This window comes from Mus pahari, chromosome 23 (genome assembly GCF_900095145.1).
Source record: "Mus pahari chromosome 23, PAHARI_EIJ_v1.1, whole genome shotgun sequence".
In the NCBI taxonomy this organism is placed as follows: Eukaryota; Metazoa; Chordata; class Mammalia; order Rodentia; family Muridae; genus Mus; species Mus pahari.
The window spans coordinates 39,053,109-39,062,257 of NC_034612.1; the positions used below are offsets into that span (position 1 = coordinate 39,053,109).

A 9,149-nucleotide genomic window follows, 5' to 3' on the forward strand; every position below is an offset into this window, starting at 1 on the left:
TACCACACACATACATTTAACAAATATTGAAAAAGCTGCACCTAAAAGATCAGTAAATTACATCTCTGGGTCGATCCGGGAGAATGTCCCCAGAGAAAACCACCCTTGGGAAGAAGGCCTGCCCAGAATGTGGGTGGCAGCGCATCACTTGTTCTCTTGGCATCCTGGGTACCACAGCCCTGTCCTGCATGCCCTTCTGCCCTAAAGCACTAACTACCTCATGAAGGAACGAAAGCACAGAACCAGCCTGCCATCGCCTGCAGCCCAAAGTCATGGGAGGCGAAACGGACCCTTCTTCCATTAGGCAATACTCTTAACCCTTGCTTTATGACTAGCTAAACCTCAACAAAGTTCTCTGTGAGTTCCATTGTTCTAAGGTTGCTGGCTGCTAATATGTGCAGGTATACCACAATGTAGGGGAAAAATGGATAGAACTCAAGGGCTGGCACCCTCTTTGTAACGGTTCAGACAAGTATTCAAGTTCTAAGGACTAGCAAGCAAAATAGAGGATATGGTGTAAACACTTAGTATAATAAGATAAAACTGCCCAGTATGGTGGCGCACGCCTTTAATCCCAGAACTTGGGAGGCAGAAGCAGGAGGAGCTCTGTGGATTCAAGGCCAGCCTGGGCTACTGAGCTAGTTCTAAGCCAGCCAAGGCTACACAAAGAAACCCTGTCTTGTCAAACCAAAAATATTTATAACAACAATAATAATAGTAATAAAATGTTCTATATTACATAATGATAAAATTCAAAAATATACAGCAGTAACTGTGTAAAGCAAGTCTCCTCATGAAAAGCATCGACTCTCTTCAAGGCTTAGGACTGAGCTGGTGTTCCCTGCTGTCGATCACAAGCACGACGTCGTCATTAGAGCCGGTTTGTAATAACTCCGTATGTATTTCATCTGTGCAGTCTTCTCTTAAATGACTCAGGGTGAACCGGTTCAGCCCTCCCACACACAGCGCACTCACTGTTCAGAGAGTATCTGAACAATGCATTCTGCAGATTACTCAAGACCAGTTAAAGACCGGGCTGAAAGGAACGTCAGCAACAGTAGATGGATAGTTAACGTGGAGATGTGCATCAGAGTCTGGAAAAACGACTCTGAAAGCAGCCTCAGCTCAGAGGAGTACTGACGGCCATGCCGAGGAGGAAGAGAATCACTTGTCATTTGGTTTACTTTCTGACCATACGGGAAGCTGAGCAACCCTGATGGGGTGTGTGTCAAAACACTGAGCGGCACTGCCATAGTTTTACGGCGGTATTTTGATATAAGCACCTGCTCTGTCTTGGAATGGGTAAGGTGGATTCATTAAGAAATCTTGCTGCGTTTATAGTGAAAGCTGATGGCTAAAGCCACTTAGTGTTCGGTAAGAGTGGCTGAGGGCAATTCCTCATATTCTGATGACTTCCCACCTCTACTCTACACTCACAGCCCAGCCACTGCCCACCTCTACCCTACACTCACAGCCCGGCCACGGCTAAGCCATCAGGCAGCTGTGTGGCTAAGGCCAGGGAGGCCGTTGTTGTTATTCTTAACACGGAGCCGTGTCAACACAGACAATAGCTAATTCCACCAGGGCCAATACTAACCCTGCATGGACCCTGACCTCGGGACAGATATACACACTATCTGCAAAACACCGAAGAATTAACGTCAGATAACTACGAGCTTCATCTAACCCCCATTTTCATAGCACCATGCCCACGTCCACCTGAGCTCATTCCATTCTATGCTGATGCTTACAACTATCGTTCTAATGTATCTTCTCAGATTCAAGTATGGAGCTGGTGTTTCGATGCTTTGAAAGCACTGTACGCGTGTCCTCGATGCCCTCAACACACAACCCTTTGTTAAAACTCTCCTTTTCAATAACTTCAGGCTCAGCACTGACTTCTCAAGTAAACAACTGAGCAGTATTGCTAACAGCTGCCATCTCATCGAGAGCCAAGGAAAACCACTCAAAATCATTTGCTTTGGTTTTTAATTGATTAATGGTGCCCTCAACGCTTTGAGCCACCCGTTCATGCCAAAAGGCTAATAATTTTAAACAAATTTATTTTCTCCAGACACAATTCTGCGCCTGCTGCAATCCAGCTTCCCGCTGGTCAATCATTTCCTTGCTTGGCTAACAAATGAGCCATTCGGAAACTGACCGCATTTCCATTTTTCAGTTCTGTGAAGAGAACCTCCTTGAGGATGATGGCCTGCTAAAGTCTGCCAGTTCTTCTGGCCTTTGCTTTCATATACACCTCGGGTATGTGATGTTGGGCGCTTCCTCTGGTGATGGAGGTGTGTACAGGTTCTTCCGTACAGCCCTGTGTACTGCGTGAGCACACTGCTCCGTCCTCTGACACGCTCGACTCCCTAGCTAAAATTCCTAATGCATTTCTCCACCTTTTCTTGTTTTGACATGAGTATGCACTGATAAAAATAATAATGTAGGTGTCACGAACGGCACTGAGACTCGGGTCACAGTGTTACCAAGCACTGCACGTGCAAAAGTCACTCCATCTCTTGACACACCTACTCAACTCTGCCATTCCAGAGAAAGGCAGCTACAAACAAGTACATAGACAACTGGGCGTGGCTGCATCCCAATACAACTTATGTATAGTCACTGAAGTCAGAATCTCCTTTTGCTTTTATGAGTTATCAAATACCTTTTTTCTTCAACTATTAGAAGAAAGCAAGCCATCCCTCAGTCGTGGGTCATTCAGAAATAGCCTGCTGGGTCGCAGTTTATGGATGCCTGCTTGAACCTCCTGTTTGAGAGCCGGGGGGATTAAACTGGTGGAAGAAAGAAGAACCCACAAAATAGCCAAAGTCCAGCTACAATTATGCCTTTCCTTTCTGCTTCCACCCTTCTCCACCCCCTTTCTTCTATCCTTTCAACACCCTAACACTGGATAGGTGTAAGAATAGAGGGGGAAAGGGAGCGATGCTATCATTAGATTACTTCCTGATTATGAGGAGCGTTGAGTTCCTTGAGGCAAGTTTGATCTTCGAAATCAGGATATCTATGGTCATCTTGTTCCTTCCTTGCTCATGTCTGCTTAACATACTGCAACTAACAAGCAACAACAACCCTGCCTCTCAGGGCCCTGGCGATTATATGCCCTCTGTCGTAGTTAGGGTGTCATTGCTGTGAAGAGACACCATGACCATGGCAACTCTTATAAAGGACAACATTTAATTGGGGCTGGCTTACAGGTTCAGAGGTTCAGTCCACTCTTATCATGATGGGAAGCATGGCAGCATCCAGGCAGGCACTGGAGGAACTGAGAGTTCTATATCTTGTTCTGAAGGCAACCAGAGACTGTTTCATGGGCAACTAGGAAGAAGGTCTCTTCTGCTCTGGGTGGAGCCTGAGCATAGGGCCTTGAAGCCCGCCTCCACAGTGACAGGCTTCCTCCAACAAGGCCACACCCACTCCAACAAGGCCACACCTCCTAACAGTGCCATTTCCCATGGGACAAGCTTATTCAAACCACCACAGCCTCTGAAGATTCTCCAGAATTCCAAATGTCACACGACTGCAAAACTCATAGAAGTCGCCCTGATTCTACCTTCTGGATACTGGACTAAATGTGTGTACCACCATCCCTGACCTCACCCTGGTTTTGGAGACAAGGTCTCTCAACGGCCTTATGCTTGCCAAGTAGGCTAGGCTAGTTGGCCAACAGGCCCCCAAGGGATTTCTGTTTTCATGTCCCTAGAGCTAGGATGACAAGCATATGTCAGTATACCCAGCATTTGGGAGGGTGGGGGAAGAGTTGGGAATTGAACCCCTGGTCTCCAGGCTTCTATAGCCAGCACTATTCCAACTGAACTATCTTTCTAGCTGCTGCATGGGTTTTGAGCCTCTTTTGAAACTTCAGGATGTAACTGAAGGAAAGAGTTCTAAGTGGCATCAGGAAAGCACATATAACCTAGTCCTCCCAAAGTCTGTGGTAACTCTGTGACAGAATGTCTGTGGTAACTTTGTGATAGAATGTCTGTGGTAACTTTGTGATAGAATGTCTGTGGTAACTCCGTAGTAATGGCAGTGGTGAGAACAGGTGCAGGAATGGTTGCTGACTGCTCTGCCTGTGACTCCAGAGACACAGAATGAGGTATCACATCAATGGATAAAGACCAGAAGAGATCCAGGCCCTGTCCAAGGAGGAGCTGCAGATGCCTGTCACCAGAGGGGACTTGGAGTTGGCACTTAAGAAAATCGCCAAGTCTGTCTCAGCGGCAGACCTGGAGAAATATGAAAAGTGGATGGTTGAGTTTGGGTCTGCGTGATTGGTCAGCTCTTCCATCCCTGGGAGTTTTCTTTATGAAATGTGAAGAAATTCCTGAAATTAAAAAAAAAAAAATCTGGAATTTTTAATCAGAGAAATCTTCACCTAAAGGCCAAAACAAAACAAAAACATCTAGAGGTACAGAGAAATGTAGTTGAGAAACAAGGTATGCTTATACTGTCTGCTGGCTTCAGGCTACCAAACTTCATACTTGTGGTACAGAATAAGGGAGCCAGTGGCCCGGGCTGAAGGGCCTCAGCAGGACTACTTCCTGCTGATTAGGGGTGTCAAGTTTCTTGGGACAAGTTCCATCTTTGCCAACAGGATATCTAATTTCTTGCCGTTTCTTCTTTGCATAGGAACAACTACTTAAGGAATGGCGATCAACAACCAACCCACCTCTTGGAGTCTTAGCATTTATATACTCTCTGAGAAGTTCCCAGAATTCCAAACATCACACAGTCTCGGAAATTATCTGCCTGTTGGCAAAAATCACATCCCTTGTACAGCATGAGGCAAATCGTAGTCAACCTCTGTGGACAATCTGAAGCAGCCCAATAACTCAAACCTGGGATTAAAACAAAAACAATTCTTATAATATTTCTACATAAATTCCATGTTTAAAAAAAAAAAACACCAAAATTCTCACTACATGTAATAAAGCAAGGAAATCATCCCAAGCCAGGCCTAATCCCAGCTGAGACAGACAGGTGGATCTCTGAGTTCCAGGACAGCCTGGTTTACATAGTGAGTTCTAGCTACCCACAACTACACAGTGGAGCCTTGTCTCTAAAACAAAATAAAATGTGAATAAAACCACCAAGTATTTTAAAAAAAAAATAAAAATAAAAACAATACAAAACACTTCAATGTAGTCAAAAGGAGATTGATCAGAAAGTTCAGTAAAATTAATACATTTCTAGTAAAGCTGGCTAGAGGGGGAAATCAGAAATGAAGGAGAGCTAGCAATAGAAACTTCCAAGGGCGTGAAAGGCCAAACAAAGCTTAATGAAATAGACAAGTGTGTGAGATCACAGCACCTCTAAACCCACTAAGAAATCTCATCAATGAAACCAAGTTTGTTATTTAAGACCTCCCCAAAATACTCCAGACCCATCAGCTTCACGTGTGAGTTCTAGGAAGTGCTTGGGGAAGAAAGAAACAAATGCTAAAGACACTCTCCAGAAAAAGGCACGAATTAACTAACCATTGAAAGTTTAACTGGTCTTCAAAGAACCAAAATATGTGTGGGGAGCATTTAGGTTGCTAAGTGGAGAGTGGAGACAGAAGGGATGGGGGCATTAATTACTCCATGACATTCAACCTCAATAGCTAAAATGATATATATATATATATATATATATATATATATATATATATATATATACCAGACACCACCAATTAACAGTAATATCCTTCATCAGCTTTCACACTTGTCCTTTTAAATATTACTGTCCTCTGATCACACGCTAATGAATGGGATTAATATGCCAACAGCTCTGAGGTACTTGAAAAATAAGCAGAAATACCTAGAGATTCACGGGGAAAGGCAAAGGCCTTTTAATGACGGCTTTGTCGGGTCTCTCGCATCGACCTTGCGCCATACATACGGTTCTGCACCGAGAGGCAGCACCCTAGGAGGCCCAGGCCCCGGGCGGTGGCGATGGGGCGGGGCCGCCAGTGCAGAGGCTGCGGGGCTGGAGCGCAGCACTGAGGCTCACCTGCGCTACCCCCGCCCGACGCACAGCGCCCAATCCAGCGACCACCCCGGAGCCCCCTGCAGACAAAGAGCCACTTTAACACCAGCCGAGTAGCTCCCAATTTATCAGTCTGTCGCCGCGCTCCGGACCCCTGGGCTTTGTAGTTCTCGGCCCAAATCACCCAGCCAAGGCGGCGAGCCTGATGAGCCACTGAACTACAAGACCCATGATACCCTGCGACCGGTGCTACAGTCTGCACGGCTCTCCCGCATCTCCTCCGGGGGAGCGGCCTGGTGTCGGCGGCCGGGGGTTTGCGGACTGGGGCTGCCCGCCTGGGCTCCACAGCCCGGCTCTCCCTGTCAAGCCCGGCCCCTCGGGCTCACCGCTTAGATCCTGCAGGTCAGGGCTGTCAAGGAACGGGGAGGGACGAGGCGGGGCTCCGTTAGCCGCCGCCCGCCCGGAGTCCGTTAGTTCGCGGCCGGCGCGGAGAGGCGGTGGCTCACGGTTGCCATGGCAGCTGCGGCACCGCAGCGCTGCGGAGAGGGCGTGGGGCTGAGTCAGCGTTGGGAAGCCCGGCAGTGGGGAAAGGATGCTCAGAGGCGAGTGTGGCGGGCACGGAGCCCTCACCCCACAGGAGGAGGAACCCGAGACCCTAGGTGGGGCGTGCTGCACCAGCCGGCATCGGGGCGGGACGTGTGCCGCGGCAGAGGGCGGCTCCTAAGGAGGCGACCTTGCTGAGCCAGCTCTGTGGGTTGGAAGCCGCTCGCAGCCCCCTCCTGCCATCCTCCAGGGAGTGGAGTGAGAACGAGCCATTGCGTAAGATGGCGTGCGCACACAGCCTCCAGGAGGATTCTGGACTCTTTGGAACTCGTAAACGGCACTGATTCCCCACCCATTGAATTCGAAGCTATAATGGGTCTTAGGCACAGGTTTGCGCACTCTCCAGTGTACTATGGGCCTGGATTAACAACCTGGTCTTCTAACACAGCTCCCTGGCTGACTGGTTGGTAGCCAATGACCCCGAGGCACCTTACCTACCTGCTCTGAACGTTTTAGTCTGCAAAGTGAAAGTATCTCTGTTCCTGAGAGAAACTTATAATGATAAAACAGTATAAAAAAAAAGTCTGGCACCTCTCACGGTAGCTTTCAGATACTAGTTAATCCAATCGTGATAAAAGTCAAAATATTTGACTAGCAGATGAAAGTAGGTTGGCCGAGGGGGAAATTGTCCTGTACCGATTAAAAAGTGTTATATCAGCCACACGCCTTTAATCCCAGCACTTGGGAGGCAGAGGCAGGCGGATTTCTGAGTTCGAGGCCAGCCTGGTCTACAGAGTGAGTTCCAGGACAGCCAGGGCTATACAGAGAAGCCCTGTCTCGGGGGGGGGGGGGAAAAAGTGCTATATCTTGCTAAAGGTTTAGGTCAGGGAAGTGTCTGTAGCTGTCAGAACTCATGGAATAGAACAGTTATGATTTGTACATTTTATTGTGTGTAAATATTCCTCAAAAGGAGTGTAATGCCTTAGAAAATTAATAAAAAAAGAGGAAGTAAATTACTGTCCTTAATAATTTCTCATAATGCCTCCTAAGAAATTAGGGCAGGTGGCACAATGTAGAGTGCCTTTAATCCTGGCAGTTGGGAGGCAGCGGCCAGACTGGTCTACAAATTGAGTCCCAGGACAGCCAGTTCTTGTTACACAAAGAAACCCTGTTTTGAAAACAAACAAAAACAAAACTAAAGAAACAAAAGAAAAGAACTAAATTAGGACTGTGTAACTTATTTGTTAGAGAGATTACCTGGCATGCATAAAACCATGGGTTTGATCCCCTATACCATATACACGGTACACCCAGGTAGAGTGGCCACACAGCTCTGCAAACCAGCATTAAGGAGAATGCAAGCACACAGATTAAGTGTTCAGAATAAACCTCAGCTACCTAAAGAATTAAAGGCCAGCTTGGGATGTGTGAGAGACCAAGGAAAAGAAGAACAGATAAATCATGATGGAGCTGGGGGTAGTGGCTCACACCTGTAATCTCAGAACCTGGGAGGTTCAGTAAGTCGGGACACTTACCTCAAATTGGGGGTCAACCTGGGCTACAGGGTGAGACTGTCAAAAGGTGGGGCAGAGAAAAAAAGTTGAAAAAGCAAGCTATTTCATTGTCAGAGTCTCCCCTTCACAGAGATCTCGATCTTCCAATTGGTTCGAGCCTTCTGCTCGCCTCTGTGGGGAGGCTTAGTCCTCTCTAAGACTGTACTGTCCATGGGGGCAAAGCCTCAGGGTCACTTCTAGTTCAGAGTCCTTTTTCTGAGCACTCAAGACTTCCTTATATGGTACCTGCAACTCTGCTTCCTCCCCTACCCCCTACCCCCGAATTCCACACCCTTTCTTTGCTTGTTTGCAAAGCACACTGTTTTCTGAAGGTCTGGAATAGGCCCACTCACACTTGGGCGCTGGTCAGGGCTGTAGTGCAATCTGCAGCCATGAAAAGGACTCTAGACAAGGTTCGGATGCCTAGCTGCCTTGGTTTTCAGGGCCAGGATCCCAGAAAATCAGCTTAGCAGGACAAACCATTTGAGAATGGGTGTCAGTAAGACACAGACAGCTGCTCCTGTAGGCTGGGGTGGATGATCTCAAAGGCCATGAGTCACTGAGGCATAGCCAGGAACGCCACGAAGGGCAAAGCTCTCAAAGCTGGCAAAGAGAACTTGGAAGGAGTAAGAACCAACAGGAAACCTTTTCTTATTCTCACTGGCTACTTTGTGTCTTACTGTTCTATGGCTGTGAAGAAACACCATGAGCAAGGTTACTTATAAAAGAAACCATTTAACTAGGAGCTAGCTTACAGTTTCAGAGGGTTAGACCTTGACCACTGTGGTTAGAAGCATGGCAGCAGGCAAGGCACTTGAGCAGTAGCAAAGGGAGGGGGGATGGGGGAGGGGAGAGAGAGAGCAAGTGAGCTAACTGGGAACACTGTGGGCCTTTAACCTCAAAGCCCATCCTCAGTGATGCATATCCTCCAACAAGGCCACACCTCCTAATCCTTCCCAAACAGATCCACCAACTGAACACCAAGCATTCAAATATATATGAGCCCCTATGGGGGCCACTCTCATTCAAACCACCGTGCTGTGTGCTGTTAAAAGTGGTAGT

General features: G+C 47.4%; 1 protein-coding gene across 7 annotated transcripts in view; it reads right to left on the reverse strand.

Moving 5' to 3' along the window:
• Katnal1 (katanin catalytic subunit A1 like 1) overlaps positions 1-8,200 on the reverse strand; it is a 61,924-nt gene extending 53,724 nt beyond the window's left edge. Inside the window, exons 1-2 of one of the 7 annotated variants that reach the window (XM_029533757.1) lie at positions 6,378-6,576; positions 4,694-4,862 (exon numbers count right to left, since the gene is read on the reverse strand). The gene's annotated coding sequence lies outside the window, so the exon portion shown is untranslated. Of the gene's footprint in view, positions 1-4,693; positions 4,863-5,823; positions 6,231-6,377; positions 6,577-8,069 lie in introns of those variants that run through there. The other 6 variants (XM_029533756.1, XM_029533755.1, XM_029533759.1 and 3 more) reach the window with 6 other exon arrangements.
• Between the last annotated feature and the right edge of the window lie 949 nt (positions 8,201-9,149).